The sequence below is a fragment of the Moschus berezovskii genome, chromosome 6 (genome assembly GCF_049115385.1).
Source record: "Moschus berezovskii isolate FMDL1 chromosome 6, NW_MosBer_1.0, whole genome shotgun sequence".
NCBI lineage: Eukaryota > Metazoa > Chordata > Mammalia > Artiodactyla > Moschidae > Moschus > Moschus berezovskii.
The window spans coordinates 43,055,647-43,074,153 of record NC_142465.1 but is presented as its reverse complement, the minus strand read 5'-3'; the positions used below and the strand labels follow the sequence as shown (position 1 = coordinate 43,074,153).

The following is an 18,507-nucleotide window of genomic DNA, read 5'->3' as shown; positions in this document are numbered from 1 at the left end:
TTTATTTTCATGTTATTAACCACAAGTCTCTAATTAAGTGGGTTTCAGGGCTTCCCTGGTGGCTCAGAGATTAAAGCGTCTGCCTCCAATGCGGGAGACCTGGGTACGATCCCTGGGTCAGGAAGATCCCCTGGAGAAGGAAATGGTAACCCACTCCAGTATTCTTGCCTGGAGAATCCCACAGATGGAGAAGCCTGGTAGGCTACAGTCCACGGGGTCGCAAAGAGTCGGACACGACTGAGCGACTTCACTTTCAGGCATTTTTAAGAATGATTTCCTTATGGGTGATAAGTATGGTATTTGCTGAGAACAAAGGCTTTGGTGTATGATTGATATGGATTTAGAGATTGACCAGTTCTCCCAAATGGGCAGGTACATGGATTTGGTAAGGGCATGGAAAAATAAGTACTCTCAAATACTCTAAGGAGAGTAATTTGGTTTTATCTTTCAGATTTTCAAAGTGTGTTTCCCATTGGCTGGACAATTCCACTTGAGGAATTTGCCCTATAAATTTATTCACAAAAGGCTAAATTTGGGTAGAAGGACCTTTGTGAGGACTGAGAATTCTAAGGCATAGACAGTGCTAGTTATTCTCAGCCCCTCACCCACCTTCTACAATATGTTCTGTGTTCCTGAAACTGGCTGTGTGCAAACTGCATTTTCCAGCCTTCCTTTTCAGCTGTCTTCCCACTTGGTTCTGTCAGTAACAGACTCTGGAAGGTACTGAGAAGCTCAGAGGAAAAAAAGGCAAATTTTCTACTTCTGGCTCTGGCTATGTGGTAGTTACTGCTGGTGGCTGGCAGATACTGTCATGGCAGCAGAATTCCGAACTTAGTGCCCTAAGAAGCATCCCTTCAGCCATTTCAGTGCTGACCTAGGTGCACAGATTCAGCAGCAATTGGTCAGCAGCAGTCTCCGGCAGAACAGCTGCTGGTGTGGGTCTCAACCCCAGGGGTATTCAGGTGCCTGCTGATCTCACATTGTCACACCATCTTCCATTTTTTCCGAGTCCCCTAAATCTTCTAACTTTTGCTATTCCAATCCTTCTAAGACCTTTCTAACCAGTGTCCTATGTTGAATTCCTTGTGTTTGAAATGCAAAATAAATGTATTGTCTTTCCAAATGATACAAAGATCATTCATTCTAGTATTGTATTTAATAGGAAAATATTTTAAAACAATGTGTCACTTAGTAAGGGAATAGGGCTTCCCAGGTGGCATAGTGGTCAAGAATCTGCCTGCCAGTACAGGAGATGCAGGAAACATGAGTTCGGTTCAATCCCTGGGTAGGGAAGATCCCATGGCAAATAGCCTCCATTCTCAGGTACAGCCAGAGGTCACTTCATTCACGTAACGAAAGATACTTCTATCACTCTCAATACTTAGGAAATCCCAAGGGTTTGGGGAGCTGTGGATGAAGATCAAATATGTATGAAAAATATATTTATCTGAATGACCAAAATCATAGTGGGACTTTTTGATTTATCATGCTGATGAGAGGAAGGAAAATTCACTTTCTGCACTTTGTTTGAACAGCAAGGAGATTTAATAGCCAAGTGTGCTTTAACTTTCTGATAGAAAAAATATATATATTAATGAGAAAAGGAACCTAAACTTTTCAGGCATTTACTTGACAGTGAGGAGATGCTCAAATCAAATTCGGGGCATGTTGCTGGCAGGTCCAGCACAGAAGAGATGCGGGAAATGAGAGAATTCTCCAGGGCAAGGAGACCTCTTCCTCTAACAGAAATTATTGTATATGTAGCCTTCAGGTTTACTTAATTAATGCTCTTCCTTGACCCATTCAGAATTTCTGGGAGCAACATAAAAGAAGAATTTACAAAAGCCCTTCAGGGGCCTCACTGCCTTTTTAATTAGTCCCAAGAAGTAGCTAACATATTTGAAGTGACTCCATAAAGATCCAAGCAGGATTTATCAGTCTGGGTTTGGTCAGAGAACAGAGCCACTACAAGTTTTAGGAAATAAGGAGTTTTACATAGGAATTAAAGTCTGCAGCTGAAAAGGAATAAAAAGAGCAACTCACAACCTTGACAAACTAAAGCAGTGGGAGAGAAGTAGCAGAGCTACACGCAGTGGGAAGCCTGATGGCTTGTGGCCATCACAACCAGCAGGGGGAGCTATAGAGAAACCTGCTGAGCCATCCCGTGCCGCCACCTGACTTTCTGTGAATAATGGCTCTTGCTTTCACATTTGAAATCTTTATACAAGTTTCTCTCTTGCCCAACTCTCTCCTTACAGGGAAAGGGATTCGGAGAAATGTAGTTCTAGCTTTACACGGTTCAAAGTTGGAAATGGACAAGCTAGTATACAGAACTTCACTTTTTTCTCTACTAAAACTTTTAGCATTAGACACAGTTGGCTATTTCCTTCTTTTCAAAATACTTTCTTCCCCTGATTTCTGAAATAGCACTTTCTTTTGGCTCACCTTACCTAGTTTCTCAGTCTTTTTCGATGCTTCCTCTTCGTTTCCCAGAGATCTGTCCTGGGGTCTCCTTACTCATCTCATCTGATCTTATAACTTTAAATGATATCTGTGTACTGATGACTCCTAAGTATGCATCTCCAGTTCAGATGCCCCAAAACTCATAATTCATGCACTCCACTGCCCTCTTCTCTGCTCACATGTCTAGTAGGCCAAACCAAACTCTTGATTACCCCCAAGAAAAGTTATCCCTCAGCCTCCCACTTCCCAATAAATAACAACTCTATTTTTTCAGTTGCTTATATCAACAGTCATTTTTTATTTTCTCTCATGCCAAAGTCCATGCACACCAAATCCTATCAGCTCTATGCTCAAGAAGAATCCGTCCACATCTCATCACCTCCACCTCTGTAACCCTTGTAAGCACCCATCTAGATTACTGCAGTTGTCTCCTATTCCATCCCAAATCTATTCCCAGTACAATAGGCAGAGGGCTGCATCTGAAACATACAGCATACATTAGATCACATCACTTCTTTGCTCAGAATTCTACAATGACTCCATTTCACTCAGATTAGTCAAGAGTTCTTTTTTGTTTTTTTTTTTTAATCACAAAGGTTCATCCTTACATAAAGCAGCAACCCCATCAGTTCTGCCCTTGGTGTATATGCCCATCAGACTATTATGTATTCATGTGGTATTCTGTTTCACTACTGTGAACTGCATTGTGTCTAAGATTCCTATGTTGAAGCCCTGACCCCCAAAGTAACAGTGTTTGGAGACAGATCCTTTGAGAGGTAATCGGGGTTAGATGAGGTAATGAGAGTGAGGTGTCACTCTCTTATAAGATTAATGCTCTTACAAGAAGAAACAACTGAGAGCTTGCCTCCTCTTTCCCTGCCCTGTGAGGACATAGCTAGAAGGCAACCATCTGCAAGTCAGAAAGAGGGCTTTGCTAGGAACTGACTCTGCCCACACCTTGATTTGAACTTCCTAGCTTCCAGAACTGTAAAAACATAAGTTTCTGTTGTTGAAACCACCCAGTCCATGGTATGTTGTTATGGCATCCTGACAAGATTAGAACAAACCACTTTGACCAGTTAGATGATAAGATTCATAAGGGAATAGATTTTGTTTTGTTCCCTACTATATCCCCAGAACCTAGTTGCCACTTGACATGTGGTGTATTTGCACAAAAATGACTTAATGAATGAGTTGCCCAATGTCTTGACTAGAATGTGGCAGAGCTTGAACTAGCTCAGACGCTAGCAGATAGTAACACAATGAAGGATACGTTTTCTCTTAATTGTGTGAATCTATTTTGCAAATAATAATATAATCAACCCATTGTGAACATTCTAGTAGATTCTTAAAATAAAAATACAAATTCTTCCTCTCAGCCTTTTTCCTGTTTGAAAGAAGTGGTCATCACGTGAGAAAAACTCGCAGCATGTCTATCCCACCACAGACTGCATCCAGTAAGCAGCATGTGGAGATTCAGAGTACAACACTAAAGTCCAGTCCCCATCCAAACCACAGAAATGTGTTTATTTCTTGAAAACTATTGCAGAGCTAACTCCCAGTACAAGGGCCAACCAACACTCTTGAGGTCCTGAATTTAAAACCATGGCACAGCTTTTTTAATTGCTCCAGAGGGACTACATGCTGTCAAAAAGACATAATTCACAACACGGATTAGCTTTTGATAGCAATTCATCTGGTTCCACTAACACAGAAAGCTCAAAACCATTCAAACATGTTTCCTTGAAACTGCTGAAAATAAGATTCCCTTCAAAGCAGTAAGTAGTAATTGCCCCTAAAAATCAAGACCAAATGGGCCAGAAATGAGAAACCATTTGTAAATCCTGAGTTTGGGTCCACCAGAGCCAATTACTCTAAAAGGGACAATCTTGGTGTCTTTATTTGGATGCCTGAGGTAGATTGTTTACCACAAGGTAAATGAATTGATGTGTTCTCTAGGTGTAATTGAGGAGAAACCTGTTGGATCACAAATTCACCCAGTAATTACCTAGGATTCCTCTGAGAAAGTGCTTAGATAATTTCCTTTGTATGTGTTTTCCAAAAGGACATACATCTCCTATCCAGTGTTCTCTAAATCACAAATGTACCCCATTGATTTTCTCCATCTTCAGTGTGCTGATTTTCAGCCCATCGTGTAGAAGGTGAAAGGAAACAATAATTGTATATAGAAAATATTGATCCGCAACCATTGATTCAAGGCCCCATGGTACCAAAAGATTAGTTACTTTTAAGAGAAGTACTAAAGGTGACTTTCAGCTACTTTTTATTGACTAACACAAACCAGATAAATCCTTTCATTCAAAGCCATAGACTCTTCTCCAGAGGCCATAATGAATAAACTATTCTACTTCCTTGCTTGAGATCTAAATAACAGTGTCAACATATTTTCCAAATACATGTAAATATATGCTGCATTATTACCAAATGATTAATATTTAATCTTAACTGTAATAATGACTAATACATTTAATATTTACTACTTCCCAAGAATTGTTCCAAGTGATTTACATATATTTATTTTTTTAATGTTCACAATACCTCTCTGAGTTAGGTGCCAATATTATTCCTATTTTAAAGAAGAGTAAACTGAAGCATAGAAAGGTTATGTAACTTGTTCAAAGTCACACAGATAGTAAGTAGCAGAGCCAGACTTTGAACTCAAGTAGCCTGACTCTAGTCAAGTTATACTTTTAACCACTACATAATGGCACCAGCCAAATGTTAATGGCAACCCACTCCAGTACTCTTGCCCGGAAAATCCCATGGACAGAGGAGCCTGGTGGGCTGCAGTCCGTGGGGTCACTAAGAGTCGGCCACGACTGAGCGACTTCACTTTCCCTTTTCACTTTCACACACTGGAGAAGGAAATGGCAACCAACTCCAGTGTTCTTGCCTTGAGAATCCCAGGGACGGGGGAGCCTGGTGGGCTGCCGTCTATGGGGTCACTCAGAGTCGGAGACAACTGAAGCAACTCAGCAGCAGCAGAAGCAAATGTAAAGGAAAATGTGAGAAACTTCATGGGTCAAAATTGCAAATAAATATTATTTAAATAGCAGCCATTATTCTGCATCTGAAGAAGGTGAAAAAGAAAAGGTAATTTGTTATCTTTCTGATAATATCTAATCTGACAGACATGAGGTGATACCTCTGTGATTTTGATTTGCATTTCCCTCATATTCAGTGATGGTGAGCATTTTTTATGTGTGTGCCTATTGGCCATCTGCATATCTTCTTTGGAAAAATGTCTTAGTCACATCCTCTGCCCATTGTTTAATTGGGTAATTTGGTCTTTTGACCCTGAGTTATATGAGTTCTTTGTACATTTTGGATACTGATCTCTTATCAAATATATTATTTGCAAATATTTTCTCTCATCTGAAAGTGCTGCACTCAATATGCCAGCAAATTTGGAAAACTCAGCAGTGGCCACAGGACTGGAAAAGGTCAGTCTTCATTCCAATCCCAAAGAAAGGCAATGCCAAAGAATGCTCAAACTACCGCGCAACTGCACTCATCTCACATGCTAGTAAAGTCATGCTCAATATCCTCCAAGCCAGGCTTCAGTAATATGTGAACCGTGAACTTCCAGATGTTCAAGCAGGTTTTCGAAAAGGCAGAGGAATCAGAGATCAAATTGCCAACATCGCTGGATCATGGAAAAAGCAAGAGAGTTCCAGAAAGACATCTATTTCTGCTTCATTGACTATGCCAAAGCCTTTTACTGTGTGGATCACAATAAACTGTGGAACATTCTGAAAGAGATGGGAATACCAGACCATCTGACCTGCCTCTTGAGAAACCTGTATGCAGGTCAGGAAGCAACAGTTAGAACTGGACGTAGAACAACAGACTGGTTCCAAAAAGGAAAAGGAGTACGTCAAGGTTGTATACTGTCACCCTGATTATTTAACTTATATGCAGAGTACATCATGAGGAACGCTGGGCTGGAAGAAGCACAAGCTGGAATCAAGATTGCCGGGAGAAATATCAATAACCTCAGATATGCAGATGACACCACCCTTATGGCAGAAAGTGAAGAGGAACTCAAAAGCCTCTTGATGAAAGTGAAAGAGTAGAGTGAAAAAGTTGGCTTGAAGCTCATCATTCAGAAAACAAAGATCCTGGCATCTGGTCCTATCACTTCATGGGAAATAGATGGGGAAACAGTGGAAACAGTGTCAGACTTTATTTTTTTGGGCTCCAAAATCACTGCAGATGCTGATTGCAGCGATGAAATTAAAAGATGCTTACTCCTTGGAAGGAAAGTTATGACCAACCTCAGTTCAGTTCAGTTCAGCAGCTTAGTCGTGTCCAGCTCTTTGCGACCCCATGAATCACAGCACGCCAGGCCTCCCTGTCCATCACCAACTCCCAGAGTTCACTCAAACTCATGTCCATCGAGTCAGTGATGCCATCCAGCCATCTCATTCTCTGTCATCCCCTTCTCCTCCCGCCCCCAATCCTTCCCAGCATCAGTCTTTTCCAGTGAGTCAACCAACCTAGATAGCATATTAAAAAGCAGAGACATTCCTTTGCCAACAAAGGTCCATCTAGTCAAGTTTATGGTTTTTCCCGTGGTCATGTATGGATGTGAGAGTTGGACTGTGAAGAAAGCTGATCGCCAAAGAATTGATGCTTTTGAACTGTGGTGCCTGAGAAGACTCTTGAGAGTCCCTTGGACTGCAAGGAGATCCAACCAGTCCATTCTAAAGGAGATCAATCCTGGGTGTTCATTGGAAAGACTGATGCTAAAGCTGAAACTGCAATACTTTGGCCACCTCATGCGACGAGTTGACTCACTGGAAAAGACTCTGATGCTGGGAAGGATTGGGGGCGGAAGGAGACGGGGACGACAGAGAATGAGATGGCTGGATGGCTTCACCGACTCGATGGACATGAGTCTGAGTAAACTCTGAGAGTTGGTGATGGACAGGGAGACCTGGCGTGCTGTGATTCATGGAGTCGCAAAGAGTCGGACACGACTGAGTGACTGAACTGAACTTTACTGAAAGTTTTCATTTGTTGGTGGTTTCTTTCACTGTGCAAAAAATTATTAGTTTTATGTAGTCCCATCTGTTTATTTTTGTTTTTGTTTCCTCTGTTTGAGGAGACATATCCAAAAAATATTGCTAAGACCAATGTTAAAGACCTTATTTCCTGTGTTTTATTCTGGGAGTTTTATGGCTTCAGGTCTTACGCTTAAGTCTCTAAGCCATTTTGAGTTTATTTTTGTACATGATGCAAGAAAGTAGCCAATTTGATTCTTTTGCATGCAGTTCACTTTTCCCAATACCGTTTATGAAGAGGCTTTCTTTTCCCCACTGTATATTCTTGGCTCTTTTGCCATAGATTAATTGATCATATAAATATGGGTTTATTTCTGGGCTCTGTGTGCATTTGTGCCAGTACTGTACTATTTTGATTACTCTAGCTTTGCTGTTTAATTTGAAATCAGGGTGTTCGATACTTCCCATTTCATACTTCTTTCTAAAGATTGTTTATAGTATTCAGGGTATTATGTGTTTCCATACAAATTTTAAAATTATTTGTTCTAATCTGTGAAAATACCATTGGTATTTTTATAAGGACTTCACTGACTCTGTATATTGCCTTGGGAAAGGGGAACCTTCCTGCCCTGTTATTGGGAATGTAAATTGGTATATCCACTATGGAAAACAGTATAGAAGCTCCTCAAAAACAGAAAAGTAAAACTACTACGTGATCCAACCATTCCATTTCTAAGTATTTTTTAAGGAAAATGAAAACACTAATTCGAAAAAAATATATGCACCCCATGTTCATTACATTATTTATAACAGCCATGATATGGGAGCAATCTCAGTATCCATTGATAGATGATTGGGTAAAGAAGACATAGTTGATACAGATATAGGATAATATTACTTAGCCACTGAAAAGAACAAAATCTTGCCATTTGCAACAACATGGATGGACCTAGAATGTATTATACTAAGTAAAATAAGTCAGACAGAGAAAGACAAATACCATATGATTTCACTTATATGTGGAATCCTAAAAACAAAAATAAACAAACATAACTAAACAGAAACAGAATCATAGATACAGAGAACAAATCAGCGGTTACCAGACAGAAGAAGGGTGGAGGGGTGGGAAAAAAAGGTAACTATATGAGATAATAAATACTAATTATCTTAATTGTGGTGAGTATTTCCCAATGTATATTTATATGAAACCATGTTGAATACCTTAAATATATACAATGTTTTTATAAGTATGCCTGGGTAAAGCTGAAAAGTTTTTTTTAAGAAAAGGAAATACAACTTTTTCAAGTTCAGTTTTTATGGTTTATCTTCAAAAAAAATAATTTAGAGAATAACAAAAATTTTATTATTCCATAGCTTAATAAAATACTCAGGGAAGATTTCTTATCATCATGCATAACTTTTAAATTGTCTCAATTTATAATCTAGAGAAATGCAAATAAAAATCATAAGATACCACTTCACACCCATTAGGGGGCCTATCATCAAAAGAAAACAAAACAGAAAATAACAAGTGCTGGTGAGGATGTTGAAAAATCAGAACCCTTGCTAGTGAGAATATAAATAGTGCAACTGCTGTGGAAAACAAGAAGGGGTTCCTTAAAAAGTAAACATAGAATTACCATATGATCTAACAGTTCCACTTCTGGGTATACACCTGAACAAACTGAACACAGGGATCTGAACAGGGATCTGAACACAGGGATCACGAGTTTGTATGCTCGTGTTCAAAGCAGCATTATTCACAATGGCAAAAAGGTGGAAGCAATCTAAGTATTGACTAAGAGATGATTGGATAAACAAAATATCATACATACATATGATGGGAATATTATTCAGCTTTAAAAAGGAAAGAATATGACTCATGCTCAACATGGATGAACCTTGAAGATACTATGCTAAGTAATATGCCAATCACAAAAGAACAAATACTGCATAATTCCACATATGTGAGATACATAGAGCAATCAAACTCATAGCAATGGAAGTGGCATGGTGGTTACCAGCTGCTGGGGTAAGAAGGAAATGAAGAATTAGTGTCCAATAGGCATACAACTTCCATCTGAGAAGATGAAAAATGTTCAGGTGATGGATGATGGTGACAGTTGCACAAGAATGTGATTGTATTTCATTCTACCAAACAGTACAGTTAAAATGGTTAAATTTTATATTAAGTATATTTTACTACAACAAAAAAGACCACATGTGTTCATTTGTGCACGCAGATAATGTAAGCAGATGATAGAGTCTCTTTTTTATACTAATTGAAACTGTGAACACTGTTCTGAATCTTCTTTTATTCTGGTAACAACATATCTGAGAGAGAATTCCGTATCAGCATGTTCTTTTAAATGGCTGATTGATATTCTATGGTACAGGATACTAAACTTTAAGCTACCTGTTGGCAATGGTCGTTTAATTACCTACAGTCTTTTGTTACAATACACAATGTGGCAACAACAACAAAATCTCTACAATAAGAGGTACACCGGCTGACTCTGAGTGCTTAGCCCGCCAGGTCCACGGCACCTGAGCCCAGGTGCCCTGCCACAGCCAGGAGCGTCCACCCGTCTGGTGGGCATTAAACTAAGACGATGTCCGTATACAAAGACCTAGGGGTGGAGAATAGCGACTCAAAAAACAGAAGGTTGGTCCCCAAACTTCAAACTTCTGCAGTTTCAGCTCCAAATGAAGAAGGAAACTCTCACTCAGGCAAAGAGCCAGGGGACAATACAAAGTACTGTCCTTGCCCGAGTCATCCATTGACTTCAAGCGAGGTGGTTCTTCAGATGAGCAGCAGATCAGGGACACCCCACCACATGTAGCTGCAGGCCTCAAGGATCCTGTTCCCAGTGGGTTTTCTGCAGGAGAAGTTTTGATCCCTACAGCTGAGGATATGATCCAGCATTTCCTAATGATTATGAGAAAGTAGTGAGGGGCCAAAGAGAGGAGCAATAGAGGCAGCGGGAGCTGGAAAGAAAGAAGAGAGAGAAAACAGACGTAAAGCCAGACAGGAAGCTAGTGGGTTTTTCAGGTTAGGAGATCCAGATTTATGGCAGAAAGTGAAGAGGAACTCAAAAGCCTCTTGATGAAAGTGAAAGAGGAGAGTGAAAAAGTTGGCTTGAAGCTCAACATTCATAAAACAAAGATCATGGCATCTGGTCCCATCACTTCATGGGAAATAGATGGGGAAACAGTGGAAACAGTGTCAGACTTTATATTTTTGGGCTCCAAAATCACTGCGGATGCTGATTGCAGCCATGAAATTAAAAGACGCTTACTCCTTGGAAGGAAAGTTATGACCAACCTAGATAGCATATTGAAAAGCAGAGACATTACTTTGCCAACCAAGGTCTGTCTAGTCAAGGCTATGGTTTTTCCCGTGGTCATGTATGGATGTGAGAGTTGGACTGTGAAGAAAGCTGAGGCAGAAGAATTGATGCTTTTGAACTGTGGTGTTAGAGAAGACTGTTGAAAGTCCCTTGGACTGCAAGGAGATCCAACCAGTCCATCCTAAAGGAGATCAGTCCTGGGTGTTCATTGGAAGGACTGATGCTGAAACTGAAGCTCTAATACTTTGGCCACCTCATACGACGAGTTGACTCACTGGAAAAGACTCTGATGCTGGGAGGGGTTGGGGGCGGGAGGAGAAGGGGACGACAGAGAATGAGATGGCTGGATGGCATCACCAACTCAATGGACATGAGTCTGAGTGAACTCCGGGAGTTGGTGATGGACAGGGAGGCCTGGCGTGCTGTGATTCATGGGGTCGCAAAGAGTCGGACACGACTGAGCGACTGAACTGAACTGAACTGATGAGTGAGGGAGAAGTATGGGCAGAGCTGCCACTGCACCACCCACTTCTCTGTAGAGAAAGACAAAGAATTACCCTGAGGCTTTCCTTATGTAGAGGATTCAAGACTCTGCTCCCCGTCTTCCAAAGCTGCCATCTCTCCCCAGTGTATGAGCAACAAGACAGACTCAGATACCCGACTGGCCCAACAACTCCCTCCTCGCCAACATGGGGCAGGCAGGTGGGGGGGGAAAGGCACAAACAATAACACAGAAAATCATGCAGAAGTATGGCTTCTTGGGAAGATTGAGCAGGGCCTGAGTACAATGCTGTCGGTGGAGAAGACCAAGAAGCGGGAGGGCAAAATCATCATGGGTGACACCACTCAGAAAGATACAGCCAGGAAGTCAGATTCAAATCAATTACCTGAAATACTTGTGTCCTACTAAAGTGGTCCTACTAAGGAACATGGAGGAAGGCATGGCAACCCACTCCAGTTTTCTTGCCTGGAGAATCCCCATGAACAGAGGAGCCTGGCATGCGGTTCATGGGGTCACAAAGAGTTGGAGGCGACTGAGTGACTACGCACAGCACAACACAAAGGAACATTGTTGGTGCAGGAGAGGTAGAGGAAGATTTGGAAGCTGAAACCAAGGAAGAGTGTGAAAAATATGGCACAGTTGTAAAATATTTGAAATTCCTGGTGCCCCCGATGATGAATAGAATTTGATAGGGTTGAATGAATTATTAAAGCTGCTGTTGATCCAAAGGGGAGGTATTTTGGTGGATGGGTGGTCAAAAAATATTTCTACAATTTGGATAAATTCAGGGTCTTGGATTTGGCAGAACAAGTTTGACTTAAAAACTAGAGTTTGAGTCATCTCCAATGATTCTTCAACAAGCTGCAGACTGAGCAAAGGAGAACAAGGAGATAGGCAACCTTCATGGCTGTGGGTGCAGAGATTCTGCAAAGAATTCTAAGGTATTCATCAACTGATCCCTTTTTTATTTTGTGGTTTTTTGATATAGTATAAAAATCCTTTAAAAAACAAAGTATACAATAGTTCTTATTAGTCAGGATAGACTTCATAACATGACAGTAAAAAAACAAACCCCAAATCCTTTACTGAACTGCCAGGTTCTCTTAATACAACAAGAATTTCTTTCCTCCTCAGGTGACATGTCCAGCAGAAATCAGCAATGGCTTATTTCCACACAGCTCCACCATCTTCTTCATCATCAAGAAAACATAACCTACCTCCTTATTCACTGGGATTCCCACAGTCTCAGTCCAGAAGGAGATACATCACATTAGCCAGGAGTAGTATTTTCTCCCTCTCAACTGAAAGGAGGCTGAAAAAAATGTAGGAGAGTAAAATAAACTATTTCAGCATCTCTTCCATATTTCAATCACACAAATAGAATTAATTTCCTCATTAAGGTAAGTCCAAAATTTACAAATTATTTCAAGAAGGCTTTTTTTAACTCTCAAGTGATTATATTTCATTCAACAAACATTTATATCATTCCTACGTCTAGTCAAGGCTATGGTTTTTCCCGTGGTCATGTATGGATGTGAGAGTTGGACTGTGAAGAAAGCTGATTGCCAAAGAATTGATGCTTTTGAACTGTGGTGCTGGAGAAGACTCTTGAGAGTCCCTCGGACTGCAAGGAGATCCAACCAGTCCATTCTAAAGGAGATCAGTCCTGGGTGTTCACTGGAAGGACTGATGCTAAAGCTGAAACTCCAATACTTTGGCCACCGCATGCGACGAGTTGACTCACTGGAAAAGACTCTGATGCTGGGAAGAATTGGGGGCGGGAAGAGAAGGGAACAACAGAGAACGAGATGGCTGGATGGCATCACCGACTCAATGGTGGTGGGTTCGAGTGAACTCCGGGAGTTGGTGATGGACAGGGAGGCCTGGCGTGCTGTGATTCATGGGGGTCACAAAGAGTCGGACATGACTGAGCGACTGAACTGAACTGAACTGAACCATATGCTGAGTGCAGGAACATGGCAGGCACTCAGTAAATATTTGCAGAATAAACAAATGTATGATCCCTAATTATACTAGTAATCGCTCCCTACCATTTCTCTCAGAGCAGTCCAACTTCTAGAAATGAATATGAAAAGAATAAGAAATGACTCTGTCTTCTCACCTAGCCACTTGACCAGAGCCCGAATTAACTAAACTTCCTATCTGAGGGCCACCCTTGACCATCAGGAGGAGAACCAGAGGCTGAATAAGCTCTAAGCTACAATTAAGCCATGATTATTGCCCAATTCAAATTCTCATTGTTTCAAGGCCAATCCATGAGCCATAGCTGGCACTTAAAACACTTCAGCTTACAGCTCATATTTGCATTCCGCACAAACATTATGCACAGGTAAAAGAAGAGAATACGATTCAGCGTAATCCAGTAGCTAATTAGCAACACCTGCACCAAGACACTATTAGGTTACTGTTTGCCTTAAAGGATAAGTGATTATGCCTGTCAAATTATGACAGGACTTGCTTCAATTTTTAGTTGATGTATAATTTTAAATGCCATATTTTTTAAGGTCCCACAAAATGTTTAGATATGACAGTGCTATTTTTGAACTGCTGATACAGATTTCAGTTCAGTGACAGAATTTCAATGCCTAGGAAACTTAAAAGTTGTATTTACATGAATAAGCATATCCTTTTAATTATTAGTATCAGAATATCCCTTCTAATCAATCTCCCTGTTGTCCCTAAAGCTCTAGTGCCTAGATATAAACTCTAAAGGTAGTAACATGTGCGAATGCTCAAAATTTTATGCCTTCACCTAAAAAGATTACCCAGCATATGTAAGTGCTCAATGTATATTGGTTAAATTAATTCATCTTCTGCATCTCTGTTGATGACTCTCAAATTTCCACTTCTAACCAGTCTCTAAACTCCCGGCTTCTGTTCACTTACAAACCATCTTTCAGTATGTCACCATTCTACAGACAACATATACTCTACTGTGAAACAGTTGTAATTATTTTCTAAGTTTACAGTAATTCAGATCAAGATCAAGAATTCACAGTATCCCTGGTCCACGTGTGAGGAAAATCTTTCTTCTGCTAGAGAGAGAAGTAGCCAAGATGGTGGAGTAGGAAAACCCTGAGCTCACCTCCTTCCAAAGGCACAACAAAGCTACAGCTATTTGAAGAGCAATTATCCATGAAAGTCACCTGAAGACTAGCAGAAAACATCTTCTGAGCTAAGTACCAGAACCAGCTAAGAACAAGACAGGTAGAAGAGGCATAGATACAGTATAGTCAAGATCCATAGTCCAGTTAGGCAACTCACAGATGAGACGATAATTATAATTACAAAAATTCTCCCCAAGGAGCACGGCGTCTGAGCCCCACATTGAGCTCCCAAGACCAGGAGTCGTGCACCAGAAAAACAGGCCCCCAGAACATTTGTTTTTGAAAGCCAATAAGGCTTACTTTTAGGAGAGCCAGAGAAGTATGGGAAATAGAGACTCCACTCTTAAAGGATGTACACAAAATCTCACACACCCTGAGACCCAGGGCAAAAGCAGTAAGTTGAAAAGGCCCTGTGTCAGACCCACTTGTTAAATATTGGAGAGCCTCCTAGAGAGGCAAAAGTCAATTGAAACTCACCCTGGGGCCACAGACTCTGGCAGCAACCATTTTTGGAAGCTCATCTCACCATGAAGACACTGATGCTGTTAAGCACCATTTTGAAATTCTCCCTCTAGCTTATTAGTGTTAGGACCTGGCCCTGCCCAACACTTGGTCATCACCAGCCCTGGGATGCCCTAGGCCAGGTACCCACCCACCAGCAGGTCAACTGCTATAGGATGCCCTGAGAACCTAGCCAACCTGAGATTCAGCCCCATCCACCAGAGAGCCCAGGACCTACCCCCATCCACCAATGAGTCTACTAGCCCCAGGACCCAGGGGCCCCCATGGCTAGCTGTCAGATTGATCCCTCCACCAGCAGGCTGACACCAGGCTCCGGACAACCACACCTCATAGACAGCCAAGTCAAGACCCATTACCCACCAGCATGCTGAACCCTGGCCATACCCAATAGTAGGCAAACACAAGCTCAGGACAATTTTGCCCCCTCAGCTAACATGGCAGAATCTGGTGCCATGTACCAGCATGCTGCGATCAGCTCTGGCTCACCCCAGATTCCATAGCCAGCCATGTCAACAGTTGACCTCATCTACTTACTCCTTGGAAGGAAAGTTATGACCAACATTGATAGTATATTGAAAAGCAGAGACATTACTTTTCCAACAAAGGTCCGTCTAGTCAAGGCTATGGTTTTTCCCATGGTCATGTATGGATGTGAGAGTTGGACTGTGAAGAAAACTGATCACCGAAGAATTGATGCTTTTGAACTGTGGTGTTGGAGAAGACTCTTGAGAGTCCCTTGGACTGCAAGGAGATCCAACCAGTCCATTCTAAAGGAGATCAATCCCGGGTGTTCATTGGAAGGACTGATGCTAAAGGTGAAACTCCAATACTTTGGCCACCTCATGCGACGAGTTGACTCACTGGAAAAGAGTCTGATGCTGGGAAAGGTTGGGGGCGGGAGGAGACGGGGACGACAGAGAATGAGATGGCTGGATGGCATCACCGACTCGATGGACATGAGTTTGAGTGAACTCCGGGAGTTGGTGATGGACAGGGAGGCCTGGCGTGCTGTGATTCATGGGGTCGCGGAGAGTTGGACACGACTGAGTGACTGAACTGAACTGAACTGAACCAGCAGGTTGATACTAGTGTTAGGACCCCAAGCCCAGCAATAGGCCAACATGAGCCTGAGGATTCCCAAAGTTTCATAGCCAGTCACTTTATGTCCTGGTACCACTCACCTGATAGCCAATACCAACACAAGAACTTCTCTGGACATGCAGTCTGCTACACCAGGACCCAATGTCACCTATAAGCAGACTCCACACAAGGCAGCGCCTGGCAACCAACCAGACCAAAGGCCAGTCACACATCCAAGTATTTCCACACTAGTCAGCCCCACCACAACATAAAGACCCACACAGCCCACAAAGAGGGCACTCCTAAAGCATATAGCTCTGGTGACCAAAGGAGAGTACATTGCTGGGATCCATAAGATGTTTCCCAGACAAGGCTTATTTTCCAAGATCAAGAAACATAAACCAACCTACAAAATACATAGAAGTAAAAATATCACATTGGGCAAAATGAGGCAACAGAGAAATATGAAGATAAAACCCTAGAAGAAGAATTAAATGAAGTAGAGATAAGCAACCAATCTGACAAAGATGCTCACAGAACTCAGAGGAGAAAATGGATAAGCAGAGGGAGTAGTTAGGAAGTTTTAACAAAGAGTTAAAAAAAATATAAAGAACAACCAGACCTGGATGAAAAATACAACTGAAATAAAAAAAATACACTAAAAGGAATCAACAGTAGATTAGATGATACAGAGAAATGAATTCACAAATTGGAAGACACTATTGGAAATCACTGAAACTGGATAGTGATTTTAAAAAATGAGGACAGTTTAAGATACCTCTGGGACAGCATCAAAACATTCACTTTATAAGGATCCCAGAAGGAGAGGAAAGAGAGAGAAGGGGCCCAAGACATATTTGAAGACATAATAGTGGATAACTTCCCTGGCCTGGGAGAGGAAATGGACATCCAGTTCCAGGAAGTACAGAGAGTGCCAAACAGAATCAACCTAAAGAGGACCAAATCAAGCCACACTGTAATTAAAATGGCAGAAGTTAAAAATAAAGAAAGAATATTAAAAGCTGCAAGGGCAAAGCAACAAGTTATGTGCAAGGGAACTTCCATGAGGCTAAATGCAGACTTATCAACAGAAACTCTGCAGGCCAGAGAAAATGACAAGATACTCCACTTTTTTAAAGTGTTAGCACTTTTATAAAGTGATAAAAGGAAAAAAGTGACAGCCAAGAGTACTCTACCCAGCAAGGCTGTCATTCAAATTTGATAGGGAGATCAAGTTTTTTAGACAAGCAAAAGTTAGAAAGAGTTTGGCATCACTAAACCAGCTAAACAAGAAATGAGGTAAAGATACTTCTCTAAGTGGAAAAAAAAAAAAGGTCAAAACTAGAAATATGAAAGGCACAAAAGAAAATATTTCATTGATAAAGGAAAATATATGTAAAGGTAGTAAATCAACAATTTATAAAGCTAATAGGAAGGTTAAAACAAGAAAGTAATGAAATCATTTATATCCATAATGAGGAAGTCAGTCAGTTCAGTCACTCGGTCATGTCCAACTCTTTGTAACCCCATCACTGCAGCATGCCAGTTTTCCCTATCCATCACCAACTCCCGGAGCTTACTCAAACTCATGTCCATTGAGTCAGTGATGCCATCCAACCAACTCATCCTCTGTCATCCTCTTCTCCTCCCACCTTCAATCTTTCCCAGCTTCAGGGTCTTTTCCAGTGAGTCAGTTCTTCACATCAGGTGGCCCAAGTATTGGAATTTCAGCCTCAACATCAGTCCTTCCAATGAATATTCAGGACTGATTTCCTCTAGGATGGACTGGTTAAATCTCCTTGCAGTCCAAGGGATTCTCCAGAGTTTTCTCCAACACCACAGTTCAAAAGCATCAGTTCCTCAGCACTCAGCTTTCTTTATAGTCCAACTCTCACATTCATACATGACTACTGGAAAAACCATAGCTTTGAATAGACCGACCTTTGTTGGAAAAGTAGTTTCTACTTTTAATAGGCTGTCTAGGTCGGTCGTTGGAGAAGGCAATGGCAAGCCACTCCAGTGTTCTTGCCTGGAGAATCCCAGGGACTGGGGGGCCTGGTGGGCTGCCGTCTATGGGGTCACACAGAGTCGGACACAACTGAAGTGACTTAGCAGCAGCAGCAGCAGCAGCAGCAGGTCGGTCATAGCTTTTCTTCCAAGAAACAAGCATCTTTTAATTTTATGACTGCAGTCACCATCTGCAGTGATTTTGGAGCCCAAAGCAATAAAATCTCTATTTCCATTGTTTCCCCATCTATTTGACATGAAGTCATGGGACCAGATGCCATGATCTTAGTTTTCTGAATGTTGAGTTTTAAGCCAACTTTTTCACTCTCCTCTTTCACTCTCATCAAGAGGCTCTTTAGTTCTTCACTTTCTGCCATAAGGGCAGTGTCATCTGCATGTCTGAGGTTATTGATATTTCTCCCAGCAAT

At 41.4% G+C, this 18,507-nt stretch overlaps 1 pseudogene; it reads left to right on the top strand.

Moving 5' to 3' along the window:
• The first annotated feature begins 10,102 nt into the window (after nucleotides 1-10,102).
• Nucleotides 10,103-12,158, top strand: LOC129536016 (splicing factor 45-like; annotated as a pseudogene).
• Nucleotides 12,159-18,507: the final 6,349 nt, after the last annotated feature.